Source organism: Pristis pectinata, chromosome 17, assembly GCF_009764475.1.
Source record: "Pristis pectinata isolate sPriPec2 chromosome 17, sPriPec2.1.pri, whole genome shotgun sequence".
In the NCBI taxonomy this organism is placed as follows: domain Eukaryota; kingdom Metazoa; phylum Chordata; class Chondrichthyes; order Rhinopristiformes; family Pristidae; genus Pristis; species Pristis pectinata.
In genome coordinates this window covers 26,712,301-26,728,545 of record NC_067421.1, presented here as the reverse complement: position 1 = coordinate 26,728,545, position 16,245 = coordinate 26,712,301, and positions in this window count along the sequence as shown.

Below are 16,245 nucleotides of genomic sequence, written 5' to 3'. Positions count from 1 at the left end.
CCTATCCATACACCTCATAATTTTATATACCTCAATCATGTCCCCTCTTAACCTCCTCCACACCTAGCCTCTCCTCATAACTGAAACACTCCAATGCAGGCAAGATCCTGGTGAATCTCCCTCGAACCCTCTCCAGCACTATTACATTTTCTGCACTCTCTTTAAACTTACTAAGCTCACTGGAAATTTATAATACTGAATAACGGCTAAAAAAGTGAATTAAAAAAATGTTGAGGTGTTAAGAATAACATCAATTGTCTGGAAAATCCGCTAGCCTGGCACCACCAAAGTCCTGAACATGCTGGAGTATCAGTTTTACCGTACAGGCGACCCCTACATTACAGCCATTTGGGTAACAGAAAATTTACCCTCCAAAATTCACAGATCACTGCCCAAAAAATTGAGATATGGAATAACATTGGCTTTCATGCAATTTATGTGTTAAAAAAGCAAATAAACACAAAATTTATTTTTTTACAAATTGTCTTTCTTGACGTGTGTGGAGATGATGTGGTTTCACGTTATGGAAAATTGCGCTACGGACTGTTTTCTAAGAACGCATTCCCCGTAACATGGGACTCACCAGTACTGGCTCTACAATTTATCATAAATTCTATATTCTGCCTCACTGTGGACTTGCCAATTGATAATCAGTCCAGTGATCATATAGTTTTGCATGGTGAAATTATTGCTTATTTTCTTACATTTTCTTAATTTCTACTCTAATGCCTGCACATATTGGTAATCGATGGCAGTCAGCTGCTCTCAGCCAGGATGCTTAGTTTGTTGTAAACCTTTCAAACAAAGGAAGATGACGCTGGTTAAGGTAAACAAAAGAGTGAAAGAGCCTCTGGAGAGAAATAATAAAATCATTTAGAACAGTTGAAAGGAGATGATTGATAGGCCATCAATGAATGCATCCTAATACAGAGGCTTAATCCTCTGTGGGATTGAAAGATTCCGATCTCTAACCAAAGCTCCATTTTGCGTTTAATAGCAGAGGTCTCAAATGAGGAATCATGATTATCTTTCTCATTGTGTCATTTACACTATCAATGCTTTGGAAACACAGTGCAAAAGTAATTATTGAAGGAAGAGAAAGTGGGACCAAATTATGAACCCTACAAGGAAATCCTTTCCTGCCCCTGTGACATTGATAAAGAGAATTGTCTTCCAATGACCTTCCGCAACATCTCTTTTGACCTTCAATAATCCTTTCAAAATCGATTTATTTGACATCACCTTCAGACAGCAGCTGTTCTTCTTTATTCTACAAAGAACAAGCACCATTACTGAAGGGTGAGTTGAGCCCTGAATTAAAGATGCTGTATTAATTCAAACTGTTGAAGTAACTCCTCAAAGAGAATTTGTACTGTCAGATGATTGTAGTGCCCTTTTCTGGAAGAACAATGCTATCTACTTAGGATTTTTTAAACAAAAGAAAGACAAGAAAGAAATGTGTTTTTTCGTGTTAAAATAGATTACAGTTCACCTTCAGACTGTTAAAGTTGTACAGGTCCTCCCCAGGTTACAGCAAGGTTCTGTTCCTGTGAGCTGTTTGTAACCCACCTGGCAGAAGATGCCTGCAGCCCTGCAGCAGCTGGCAAATCCATACCGCCGGACTCCCAAATGCTCATTCATAAGTACAGGCTGCATTTAAGTCGGCATTCGTAAGCTGGGGAGAACCTGTGTAAAGAGCCAGAACTTCAGTTGCGAGGTTTACAGGCAGAATTGTTAGGTGTCCCTGTGCTGAAATGCACGTTGTGAGTTCTCTCAGTTGTCAGCATGTAGCCTAACATGTGCAATCTCTGCAGCCAGCTCTTAAAGTGATAAAGTGAAATAAAAGCAAAATTCTTTCAGCTACATGGGGTGCTAATTATCTTCTTCTTTTTTCCCCTGGGATCAAGGATGACTTGCTCCTATTCTGTGGCTCCTGAGGTACTGCTGAGTCCAGTGTATGAATCACAGACTTTTCCAGAGATGGGGAAGGGGGTGCCCAGTGGGGTGGATAGTTTGTGAGGGGATCTGCTCCTTCCACTGTTTATGCTGGGTTTCTGTACTCTTGACACATGGCCATGAGCTTCTCAGTGGTATCTCACATGCTTCTTCCCTATTTTGCATGTTGATGGGTCAAAGGTTCCCAGGAGTCAGTGGGGATGTTACATTTTCTTCAACAAGGCTTTGGGGATATTCTTGAATCTTTTCTTCGACCCATTTGGGAATCTCTTCCTGCGACTGTCTGCAAGAGGGATACTCCCCTCTGGGATAAAGCCAGGCACTCCTGGCAGGAGGTTGCCAGGGAAGTCTCCGTAAAAGACAATGAATGGCTGCACTTTGGGGAAAGGCGCAATGCAGGAAATCCCTGGACCTGGTCTGCCTACTCCTGTAGTGAAGGAAACATTGATGACGTCCTCCTTCCATGAAAAGTAACTTCCCTAATGCAGCAGCAAGCAGCAAACCGTGAGGTGTGGCAGAAATGAGCAGCAGCCTGGAATGAAACTGACAGTAAGCCTGACTCTGACCTTCAAGAAAAAAGCAGTCAAGGTGTCAAAACCTCGTCAACATCACCTAAGCTGGTAACTGAGACCTGTTACACTGACCTGCTAATCATTTTCTGTTTATATGACTTGTATACACTTATAACATCACCTAAGCAGGTGATGTATAAAACAGCTCAAGTGATGTCACTTGAGGTTAAGTACCATGGTATCTTCAATGTCCATCTAAACAAGGTTTATTTAAATATCTCCTCCACAGGGTGGAACCTCTGACTTTGTGGCAGTCCCCAAGCACTTCTCCAGAGTAGCAGGACCTTAATGTTGTTTTCCCTTAGAAAGGATACAATTCCACCCCATCTAAATCTGGTTTCAGTGGGGAAAATAAAGAATATGGGGAGAAACTTGCCATTTTTTAAAAGGATTAAGCAACCTTCTCTTTTATACTCCTTGCATAAAATAAATGTAAACTTACCAGTGATTATCTCTGCAAGCTGGAGAGGCCACATACTAAACTCATACAGAACTCCTCAACAACATTCCCATCTTAGGGGCTATACTGCCACCTGCTGCTGTGGATGATGATTCAGTTAATCTCCTCAAAAAAGGGAGGAATTGTTTCTGGTGTTCTGCAGAACAGGAGCAGACAGATTTAGTGCAAGTCAGAAAAAGATCAAATTGAGCAATAGCTTAACACATCTGACCTAAAAGGAGCAGCTGAAAAGCTGGCATCGGTTACACTGATGGGACGAACTCATAAGGAAGATGTTATTCAAAACTCCAAAGGGGATAGATAATTTGGTCCTTGATAATATATTCAAGATTTCATTGAATTATAAAGCCGGGGGGGGGGGGGTCAAAGGCTTAATTTTAAAAATACATTTTGTGCAGAAGATGATAGTTGTGACACAGGTTACCCTGGAGACAGGTTACATGGGTACCTTGTAAAGAAAATATTAATGGAAATCAGTTTTCCAAATTTAACATTAATTCAATATTGTCTGTCATACTGGAGTTTAATACCACAGATGCTGAAAAACTGAAATAAAAACAGAATATGCTGAAATATTCAACAAGTCAGGCAGCATCTGCAGAGAGTGAAACACAATCAAATACTTCAGAGAGTGAAACACAATCAAATGCCTGATGGAAGGTCAGTGACTTGAAATATGCTTCACTCTCCACAGATACATCCTGACCTGCTGAGCATGTTCTGTTTTTACTTACGGCTTGATCCTAAACAAAAACAAAATCTTACTTTTACACACGTGAAGAAAGATGTATGTTTTGCAATTTGCAAGGAATTAAGTCTCATTCAGCTAAAGACAAGAGCCAACTGGTCACACCGTGCAACATTTGCAGGATGTGAGCTGAGTGTGGGGTGATCCAAAATAGAAAATCTGTCCTTCAAGCATGATGTTAAACCTTCACCTTCTGCAGAAGGGGTGGAGCCAATTGATTGTTGAGGGGGGAGGGAGAATTAATAATTTAAGAATAGAGAGCACATCCCTAAATCACACCAGATGCTGTTTTTAAGGCCACGGGTTTTAAGGTGTCCAAGTATCCCACTGTGGAAAGATGGGGCACAATATTAATATATTTAAATCAGGCTCCCACAATGTTATAAGCTGCCTACAGAGGTTTGTCTGGGTCCTAGAAGAAGTTCGAGGGAGGCCAGAATGGCCTGTTGTACAAGCTGAGCACCTTTTACAATGCTGCTAATAGGCTGAGAGGAGTAGAAATGTTTACCCCTGCTCCTGGGAACTCCACTGTACCGATTGCTGGCTCCCTCTGCCCCAAGCCCAGCTTCCCTGAATGTGGGACACTTCATCCTCCCCACCAATCAGATCTCAAACCTTACCCAGACTCATTACTGGAGACCAGCCCCCAGAGGGGGACCTATTTGCAGCCTCTGGGCTGGTGAGCAGGAGGTGAATGAACATGGAGTTAATGAGGTTCTACTGTGAAATTCAGCAGAATCGCCACATCTCTGGCAGTGCTGGTTTCTGCGGTTCTTTCTGACGTCATTGACCCTCCCACAAACCAGAGCCTTTATCCGCTCATCAAGAAGGCTGCGAGTGTGCAGTCTTGTCACAAACATTACTTCCTGCACAAACATAAAAGGCAGTGCAGTTCCATCTCTTGCATTTAATCTCGATGTCCACCAGACTGGAGACTTAGCAGGCCACCGCAGCCAAGGCTCCAGAAGTTTTCTCATGTAAATTAATCAAACAGGCTTCGGGAACCAACCAATTCAATGCACTTCCAAACTGCCTCATGAAACTCAATATCCAGTTAGATTGAGTCAGGTTTTTTTAATCTCAAAATAAACCCAATTCATAAACAAATATATACAAGAAATATAAAACAGAACATGGCTTTCTTTACATTCATTGTATTGCCCAGTCTCTACCTTGATAGTACAAAAAAAATTGTTAGATAAAATTCCAGAGTAGTAATTCTGGATCTAAACACTCAGTACACCCAACAAATTGAGTACTTTTTTTAATGCACAGAGACATGGGGAAACCCACAAATTACAATAGGCCGGGTAAGCATTTTGCGTCTGTGATGCTTCATTTTTGTCATTTTCGTGTTGGTTTCATATACTTGCTCCATTTGTTCCTTTTCAGAATGAAGCCATTGCTGACAAGGTCAACATTTAATGCCCTTCCCAAGCAGCCCTCGAGAAGCCGGTCAAGGATGCTCTAGAACCAAGGTCCTTTACTTGTTACTTGAATTGAATTCAGAATTATGGTTTCCACTCCTGAGAGATTCAGAGATTAGTAATCCTATTGTTTGTTGCAGGCTGTTAGATGCATTCATTTTCCAGGCGTAAAATAGAATGATAAATCTTAGCTTCTAAGTATCTTTAGCAGAAATAAAGCTTGAGCAATGGGCTAGTTTACTATCAAAGTTGATTGGTTATGAACTGTAAAGGGAGCAGTGAGCTCTGAGCTCTGCTGGAAGTGATTTTGTTTTACTGGTGACAGATGTGCCAAATCCTGGTAGACCCATTTTCAACATCAATAACAATAGGTTCTTTCAAATTCATACCACTGCCGAGACTATCCTTACAGTAAACTTTCCTGGGTAGCCACTGCTGTTAATAGTGTGTGGATGAAGAGGTAAGTTTGGTAATTTTAAAGAAAAACTTTAGACTCATTGTCCCAATGTGCTTCGCAGTTAACAAAGTGTAGTTAGTGTTGTAATGTAGGGAAATGGAGCTGCTAATCTGAGCACAGCAAGCTCCCACAAACAACAGTGTGACGATCTATACCAATAATTTTGATTATAGCACAAATATTGGCCAGAACACCATGAAATCCCCCAACAGATGCTGAAATGCTTCTTATGGGGGAGGTGGTGGGACCTCAGATTAGCATTTTATCTGCTGATCCACATATGCCACACAAACTGTGCAATGGTTGCATGAAACACAAGTGACACAATGATTAAATTTATATCTTCACCATGTCATGGCTTAATAAACAAACAAAAAAAATTTGCTCAGTATTTTGTCAAGAAAAGCATGCTGCCTTAATAACCAGTTCAATATCCACAGAGGACTTCCTGCAGCCAGAAACTGAGGCAGGTTTTTGAGTTCTGTGCAGGTTTAGGGCAGCTCGCCTCCTGGCGGTGCTCTTCAGGAACTGCATGGTCAGGAAGCCACCGTTTCTAAAGCAAGACATTAATGTTGGCAGTGTTGAGAGATGAATGTTTGGCACCTTCAAAAAAAATTATTCTTTGCTATTTCAGTAGAAACAATATCTAGTTAGAATAACTCAGATTTTTTTTTAAAATCTCAAAACAAACCCAATTTGTAAAAAAAATATATACAAGAAATGCAAAACAGTACCTGGCTTTCTTTACATTTGTTTTATTGTCCAGTCTATACATTCATAGTGTTGTAAGTCTCTACGTTCATAGTATCACCAAATTAATACATCTTATGTACGAAGAACCAATGCCATTTATACACTTGCATTTTCTGGTCACTTCCAAGAGCTCAGGGTATTTCAAAGCACCTCATGGGCAATGAAATAGTATTAAATGAAGATGCTGCTGAAATGTAGGAAGTGAGACGGACAGTTTGCACACTGCAAGCTTCCACAAACAGTAACAGAGAGACTATTTTAGGGAATAAATGTGGCCAGGAATAACTGCCGATTCTTTGAAATAATACATGAAGACTTTCATATCTACCCAACAGGTAAAGATAATATAAGTTTAACATGTAATCTTAAAGATGGAATCACTAACTACTGCATTGGAGAGTCAGCCTGAATTATTTAGTTCTGAAATGGGACAAAACAATAGTTGTCTGTCCTGGGGATGAGAGTGCTCTCCTCAGCTGCATTTAACAATGTTAAGTATTGCTGTTGAGAAACACTGATACAATAATTACTTACTAACAAAGTGTTCCATAAATAAAACCGTGAGGCCAACTTCCCCAAATACTTTCGCTGTGACAGTGGTTCTGAGGGATCTTTGGTGATGCAGTGGATTCAGTGAATGGGGTCACTTTGGCAAAGAGTTGAACCAGAACCAAGAACAACTGTCTCCAGGTTTATCAAACAATTCAATGAAGAGACAGTGCAGCATTTTTGTGGCTGGTACTTCAGCTAATACCATTGCCTAATAGCGACCAGTTACTTGGGACTGAAACTCAACATTAATGTTAATTTCAATTGCTACTTAAAGAGATACTTTCCATATCACATTACTTTTTTATTCATTTTCAGGATCTGGGCATTGCCTGCCAGGGCAGCATTTATTGCCCTTCCATAATTATCCTTGAGAAGGTGGTGGTGAGCAGTCCTTCTGCTGAAGTTACTCCCGCAGTGCTGATTGGGAGGGGTTTTGATGATTACACTCAGTGAAGGACTGGTGATATATTTCCAAGATCGAAGGTCATAGCTAACATACCTAACAACATCACAGGTTGCAGTGACCATGTTTCCGCCATTGTTGAAAGAAATTGGAGCTTTTGTATGCAATCTGTGACTTTTGCTTTTCACTCATAGAAAAGCTTGGCGCACTTTGCATAGGTTTTGGGACTGAGGAAGCATTCTGTAAAATAATTCACTGATACTCCCTTTGCCTCCTTGTTCAGATCACTTCTAAGCTGCATGCTGTGTTTGGGACTCCCCTCTGTGACAGTTTTTTCCTCTACTGTACTGTGGCTGCCATAGAGAAAGTTCTAAATGTGATGACTCACTTTCCAGCAGTCTGTGCAGTAATGAGGCAGTAGTTGCAAGTTCAAGTTCTGGATGCAGCCCCTGGCAGGAATCTCACCATCCCATTTTGGTTCATGAATCCATGTGCTGATCACCACATTTTTACTTTTAATTTTTTTTTGTGCAATTTCATGAATATTTTCAGAAGGTCCAAGTGCACATTTGCAATATATGCAGCACATGTTTATTGCACCAAAAGAGGCTGAAACGCAAAGTTTAGGCAAAGGTGTCTATCAGAATCAGAATCAGATTTATTATCAGTGACTTATATGACATGAAATTATATCTAATGTTTATTAAATGATTTTGATGCAATAACTAATTGATGTATTCACATGAAGTCCTTTTATCTTATATTTTAATTGCATTTTAACACTCTAAATGACAGATAGATAACATGCTGAATTGCAAAATAAACCTCTGAATTATTCAATAGTAAAGTCCCAATGCATGACCCTTCCCCTTCTTATCGATTTTGTTATTGATAACCAGGGTGAGTGAAGTCCCACAGCAGCAAATCAGATGAAGTAAAAGACATTTCTGAACTGTCATCATCAGCAATATAGAGTTTGTATGTTTTAAAAAGGAAGAGTTGCTTTTGCTGAGCACTTTTCATATCCTTGGCAAGCAGCTAAGTGATTTGTAGCCAATGACTTACTCAAGGTATAGAAGGTGTTGTTTAATATGCAAGTGATAGCTGAAGTGCAAACACACTGCCCACACAAAGCACTGGGGTGAATTATAAACTGTGCTCCTCTTTTTCTATTGGTTGCTGGATAAATGTTGGACATTGCGCTGAGAGAGTTTACTGCTCTTTGATAATAGAGTGTTCTAAGGTCACCTACACCCACATGAACAGAAGGATGAGACTTTGTTTTACTGTCTCATTCAAAGAGTGTCTCACTCCCTCTGTGTGTGAGCTCATGAGCTGGAGCTTGAACCCATAAATTCCTAACTCAAACTTAAGCATACATCTGGTTTTTGAAATATATTTGGTTTCCTAGATATATTGCACAAATTTTGGCCACACAGTGGAATTATGTAGGAACTCCATGACATTTTCCCAACCTTTATATAATTCCGTAAAATTTGCAGTGCTTGATAATATGACAACACAATAAATGACTTGATGCAGGTAAGAAATTATGAGGATGTCACCTTCCCCTTTACCCTCTTCATCATTTTAGCGGAAAATATATAACACGTTTACACCATCCCCAAGCACAGTGTACAAAAAGAAGTTAACTAATCTTGCTCAAACCTTTCCTATCAAGATCCCATTCACCTTTTTTGACAGGAGGGAGTTCGGGGAGTAGAATGGGAAAAGGTGCTTAGGATTGTTCCACCTTTCATTTGGATCGTAATTGTGATTCATCTTTACCGCATCGGGTCCATAACTCTTAGTACCTTTGTCATACAGAACTTTAGCAATGTCAGATTTAAAACGTGCATAGCAATAGCCTCAGTGGGGGAGTGAGTTCCAGATTTCCACCACTATTTATCTGATGGAGCGTTCAGTTATACAACCTAACATTGACTATGCTTTGTTGATTCATACAGGTTTTGCAGACAGTAGTGTGTGGTTTTATATTACTTTAGGTTCTATAAATGGCAGCCTTTACCTTTTATCTATTTTCAAAATACTTAGTGGCAAAAGGAACAGAAGTACAAATCCAGGCATTGTGGGGCTCTGGGAGAGGTTCTGCCACAATCTTTTTTGTCAAAAAGGAAATGTAGACATAACTTAAGACCACTTTGTTGGCCACTCGCACGTTGTGTGATGATGTTGGGATGTGTGCTTTTGTGCTAAACAGAGAGAGGTATGGCAGTGTGCAGTTTTTGTCTGCCTCGTATTATAGACCTGTTTCTTGAAGTGGCTCTCCAGTATTGCCTGAAGCTCACTGCTACACTATACCCTGTCCAGTTTGTGTTGTTTGATAGATTCCTCTGCACTAGACAAGCAGAAAAACAATAAAGCTTGTGCACGCATGGTTGATTTAAAGTCACGGCTCACAATTTTGGTCACTGTATGTTGTCTAACAGCTGGAGTAAGGTCAAAACAGGTCGCCGAGCTAAAGGGAAACAGATATCTTAACTCCACTGAGAAAATGACAAAGAAACAATCTGGTGTCAGACATGGTGGCCTGCCCACCAGAGGTGGTTGAGTATGGTCAGAGCCTCAGTGCTGGATATGATAGCCTAGGAGGGAACATAGACATTGTTATAGATTACATTGGAATTACATTAAAGATACAGACCATTTGGTCCATGCTGGTATTTATATTCCACATACCTACATCTAAATACATTAACGTAAGCTTTGATTCCTTCATCCCCATTTCCCAGCTTCTCCTGATATAAATTATAATCCTTGACCTTGAATTAGGAAAAATGGTAGTGGATGATGTCTGGTATATTTTTGGCACAAGGTCAAGGAAGGGTGTTTTCTAAGTATTTTAGAACTTTTACAAGTTAGAAATTTGTGGGTGAAAGTAGATACTGTCAAAAAGTAATGGGCACTTTCTCAGGGCAAGGATTGGAAAGAGAAATTGGTGACATCTGAACACCGTGACTCTGGAGGAACATTGAGATGTTTATGGAGAATCATTTAAACCAGGTGGTTGGGATGGGGTAGGGAGTATCTGGAGGCACATGGGGTTGGGAAGAAGCTCTTCGCAGAATAGGAAGAAGTCAACAAACGGACATGGACAAGGAAGCCCAGAGAAACCATTTAGAAAATACAATCTGCTGCTTCACTAAATTATTTCCAAAAGGAGAGCTACCATCATTTCTCAGTCTCCCCTATATGTAACTAAAATCCACCAATGTGGTTGTCTCTTAACACCTTCTGAAAATGACCAAGCAAGCCACCCGTTCATTGCCAATTAGAGACAGACCTTAAGTGTTGACTTTGCCAGCAATATCTACAACTTGGGGAATGAATGAAAAATAAATAAAAATTTGTGACCTGATCTGACAACAACCCAACCTTGCAATGTTGAAGGTTACATTCCAAATAAAGCAAAGCTCTAATCCCTGGTGCTTTGTTTCCACTTCCTCCGAGCCCTCTCCTTCAGTCACCAAACTCATCCAATATGCTGACATAGTCTTTGCTTCAGTCAAAATCTAATAGTGCATTCCACATCCTCACAATCCTTAATGTAAAAAATGTTCTCCTCCTGCTCTCTGTCCTCAGTCTATTAAATGTAATTTTATTCAGAAACCAGATACCAGGAACAAGCAGACACTGGAGGCCAAGAATGGAAACAAATTTACAATGAAATGTATGGACGTGAATGCGAAAAGTATTAGGAACAAGATTCTAAAATGTTTTGGCAGTGGAGAATTACAGTATAGTGGAAATATCTGAAGCATGCCACATCCCAGACAGTGTTAATGAATACAATCTATGGGTATAGAGTGTTTAGAAAAACTAGTGCAGACAGGAAAGGAGAGAGTGTGGCCCCATATGTCAGGGAAACCTGAGACATCAGACAAGTTGATCCTGAGGAGGTTGAAAGCTATGAAGTGAATTCCTTGATGTGAAGGGAATAAATCTAATACAAAGAGTATCAGGTTAGTATTAAATTATGGCTTTTTGTTTTATGAAGTGATAAGAAGGATATGTGAACACAGGAAATGTATTTAATGGGTGAATTCAATCAACCAGAAATAGTTAATACCCAGGTGGTTTTGTAGTCTGAGTTAATAAACATAACAGTTGACCCAGAGTGGAAGACAATTCGCTAGAGGCAAGCACATCTTGACAGTCACAGTTAGTGACCTAGACAAGCTACAAGGAAAGGAAGCCGTGATGTAGGTGATAGACACCACAGTACAAGTAAAGCTAACTTTAAAAATAAAGAGAAATTTTTAGACAAGGTGCATGTGACTGTGTGAGAGGAGGGGGTTGCTCAACAAGAGAAAATAAGATGATGAAGGTTTAACAAGAAGTATTAATAAGAAGATTAACAATAAGGATGAAGGGAAGTGAAGGGGATGCTATGGGATGCCTTAGGGATCAGTGCTGGCTCCAGTTGTGTCACTGCCTTATAAACACAAGCTCATTTGCACATAATACGTAACTAACCTCATGAAATCAATTTTTATGTGCTAAATAACTGATTGGAAGTGGAAAATTGATAAAGAAACATAATGGGCAATGAACAGCAATGTGTGATCTCTGGGTGCTCAGTGCTTCACTCACTGTAGCTAAGAGTGCAGCAGTGACACCAGTCAGCATGAAACACAAACTTAACTTGACTCCTGCAACTTTTGAGTGAACATCCATGATGAAGGAACAGAATGGACCCCAAACAGAGGGGCAGGTCTTTACAGGAGAATGAAGGTCTGTTTGAGCACATATTAAAAACGCAGTCTTTACCAGAGCTGTAACTGTGGAGTCCACTAGTGAAGGCCTTCATAGGCTCTTCTCCAATGGACCAAATGTCTTGATGTTCCAAGTGAGACCTTCATTCTTTACAGTGAGTGCTCAAGGGCTCTGATTCTTCTTCTGGGTATCTAATTCTGACACCACAATGATCAATCATCATGTAGGGGAACAGGCTGACAACCCTCACTAAGAGCTCCTCCAATGCAGACCCACTTCTTGAAGCAGAGATCTTCATTGAGAACTGTCACTTTCCTGTACTGCTGCAGGATTCCCTACCAGCTCCTGATTTTATGCATGATTACTCTTTGCGCATTTTGTACATAAGAAAATCATCATTCCATAGCCACAGTAAAAACTGGCACCAGTTCTCTGGGCAGTGACATTTTGCACAATTTTCCATTCACTTTAGAAGTCCCACTCCACTGTGCCTTGGTTAGCTGAGGGGAGAGCTCAAGTAGCTTCAGGTTGATTTTAATTAAGTTGCTGTCTCCAATGTTATTAAGTAGAGGAAAGAAAATATAATTTTTTTGGGTCATCAGTAAGATAAGGATTTTTACATCTAACTTCACCAAGGATTTTATCATATTAGTCTGTTTAATGGATATATCATTGCAAAACCAGCTGCATTGCTTAGAACAGCAACACAGATTTTTATCTGTTATGACAGCGATATCCCAACGATTTCTCTTTCTCTCTGAAAATGTAGTTAAAGTGCTTCAGGTAAAATGATATGCAAGAGGCTTATAAATATCAGCAGGAATCATTCCAAACAATTCATAGGAAGATTCCTGTGGGCAGCAGATGGATAAACATTACCACTAAGTTACTTATCGATTTGTTGTTTCGGGTCATCGTTTGAAAGCCTTTGAATTCTTCATTTCTCTAGAGGAATTAAATTTAGGTAATGTTTCTGACTTCAAATAATAAATATTCTTCTCAAATGGCATTATTAGTTTTGTTATGGCATTTTTTTTTAACAAAGGTCTTCAAGACAGTAGTTCTCAAAGAAGTAGCCTGGGTGAGCAGATTAGGTCCAACCCAATATATACCCTTAAATCAACTGAATCTGAGAGTTTTCTCACATCAGTTCTCTGCTCACTTTGCTTTGAATAAATATCCTAAACCTTTAGGGTAGAAGATATCTCCTTAAATGTGCCCAAACTGAATTTGAATACCATAGGAAATCATCCATCGCCCCGAAGTCAGCGTGTGCCTGCCCCTGGGCCACACCCTTTGAACCACCACTTTGGCATGGCTGAGGCTTTTAAGACACCCTGCAGAACTCACCTAATGGCTTTGACAGCCAGTGAGGTTCATTGCTTGTGAATATCTTTGGCATTCCCAAACATACAGTAACACTCAGGGTGTGTTAAAACATGGAAAATATTGTTAAATCAATTTTTTATTTTATACTTAAATGGCAAAAATATGCACAGCCTAGAAATAAATTTAAATTTTGAAACTAACTCAAATAAACAATTGTAAGTAACTGCTTTACTCCCAGAAACCCATGTCTTTCACTCATTTAACCAGTTACCACTGCACTTGAACACGGTCTAATGTGATGAAGGTTCGTATTATACTTCATAACAGAGAAGGAGGCCATTTGGCCAATCAAGTCTATGTCAGCTCTGGAAGTAATTGCATCAGTCTCATTCCCCCACTTATTTCCTTCTAATCTATTCTCTTTCACATACCCATTAATACCATAAAAGGGGCAACATTGCATTATAAGTCATTCATGCTTTCGGTGTCACCTACTGTAAGAAGGATCATCAGGTGATCAGCAGCCAATGCATCCCACCTGCATGCTGCCATTCATCTCTGCAGATCCAACAAATAATTGGGAGAAACCATTTTCATTTCCTCCACCTTCTTCATCAAGGATCCCTGCAAGTACCCTGGTCATCCTCAGTTCAGCCTGAAACTACTTACTCATGAAGCTGCTGCAAACCTGTGCAACATTGATCTATGCTGTAGCTATTTACCCTTCAGCTATTTACCACACTGTCTGGTCAACAGGTTGGCCCAAATAAAGTAGCAGCCTTTGATGTCCAATCATATTGGCACTAATATGCGTTGGGGTCATTTTTCCCTTTCAAAAGGGGCTGAGAGCTGAAGGGAATGAGGTAGCTGATCATACACGTTCTATTAGATTTTCACTTGCATAGGCTTCAGTAGAAAAGGATAAGTGATGAGTGACTTATTGACAGCTGACAGTTTTCTGTCTTTACTGCAAACAAAAGCATAAGAAGTGCTATTTTCTCTAAAGTTCATGTTGCTGAGACACTACTCTCAAACACAAGCATTCATCATATGCACAATCCTAAGATTTCCTGCATTAAGAAATGTATAGATATCCTGTCACTGCGGAGGAAAATGGCTCAAGTTTTGGAATCTGCTTATTAGCTTTTCTAAAAAGAAACAGAGTTGTCATTTCACTACTGCTCATTTGATGCAATATTTGAAGCTCATTTTACTTCCAGTAATAACTGTATTCCCTCCTTTTTGTTGCGCTGACACTAATGGTGATGTGAATCATCTTTGATTAGATTTTGTTTTTCAAATCAGAAGGTCTGCTCTGTTGATGATGGTTATCAATGATAATTGGATCATTTGTACTTTTGCTCAGTGCATATATATTTATGTTTTCACTTTATCATTAGTATTTGCCAAACCCATGTGTGTTATTGTACTATTTTAGCTACAGAAAGATATTTTGGATGGTTTAGGTGTCAAATCTGATATATAGTTGGAAGCAATTTTCTTGTTTAGTAAATACTTGGTGGCAAACTGAGCAATCCTCAGTCAATGTGAAGGAGGGACTATTAGACCATAGAACATTACAGCACAGTACAGGCCATTCAGCCCACGATGTTGTGCCGACCTTTTAACCTACTCTAAGATCAGTCTAACCATTCCCTCCCACATACCCCTCCATTTTTCTGTCATCCATGTGCCTACCTAAGAGTCTCTTAAATGTCCCTAATGTATCTGCCTCTACTGGCACCCCAGGCAGCACACACCTACCACTCTCTGTCTAAAAAACTTACCTCTGATATCCCCCCTGTACTTCCCTCCAATCACCTTAAAATTATGCCTCCTCGTGTTAGCCATTTCCACCCTGGGTAAAAGTCTCTGGCTGTCCACTCGATCTATGCTTCTTATCATCTTGTACACCCCTATCAAGTCACCTCTCATCCTCCTTCGTTCCAAAGAGAAAAGCCTGAGCTCACTCAACCTATTATTATAAGCAAACTCCAGATCATAGGGACAAGGATCACTAACTCCTCCAGATCTGTTGGGAGAGAAAATGGCTTGTGAATACTCATGAAGGTTTTCCAGGAAAGACCAGGTCTCTTTAGTTTTTAAGACAGCTTGGAGTCATACAGCAGGAAAACAGGCCCACTGAGTTCTCACCATCCATCAAGCACCTATTTACACTAATCTTAATTTATTCCCCCCACATTCTCATTATCTCCCCCCAGATTCAACAATTGATCCACACACGTGCAATACTCAAAGGGCAATTTAGGGGGCCTGATTAACCAACCAACCAGCATGCCTTTGGAATGGAAACTGGAGCACCAGGGAAATCCCATGCAGTTACAGAGAGAACCTACAAACTCCACACAGATAGTACCAGAGATCAGGATCGAACCTGGGTTCCTGGAACTATGAGGCAGCAGCTCTACTGGATGCAGAACTGTGCTGTCCATGATGGACATCTAACACAGAGAGTATTGCAGTCAAAGCTTAATTGATTTTGCCACCATACCTTAGTCTCAGTTCTGCATTGTAATCACATTCACCATGGACTGAATTCTGGTCAACACAATGTAAAACACAGAAAAAAGCATTAGCACTGATCTTTGGGAATGGCATTACCAGCGACTCACATATCAACAAAATGCTCTAGATGTAGAGGGGAAAATGGTTCTACTGAATTTTTTTATATTGCACTGGCATTTTCTTGCTAACTTTCACATTTAATTGTTGCGTCCAATGGATTAACTCCCCTGAGACCATTTGCTTATGTTAAGAATTTGTGTAAGGCAGCAAGAAATCAGACAGTTAGAATTGCTGCAAAACTATTCCTCACCTTACTATGTGAAAA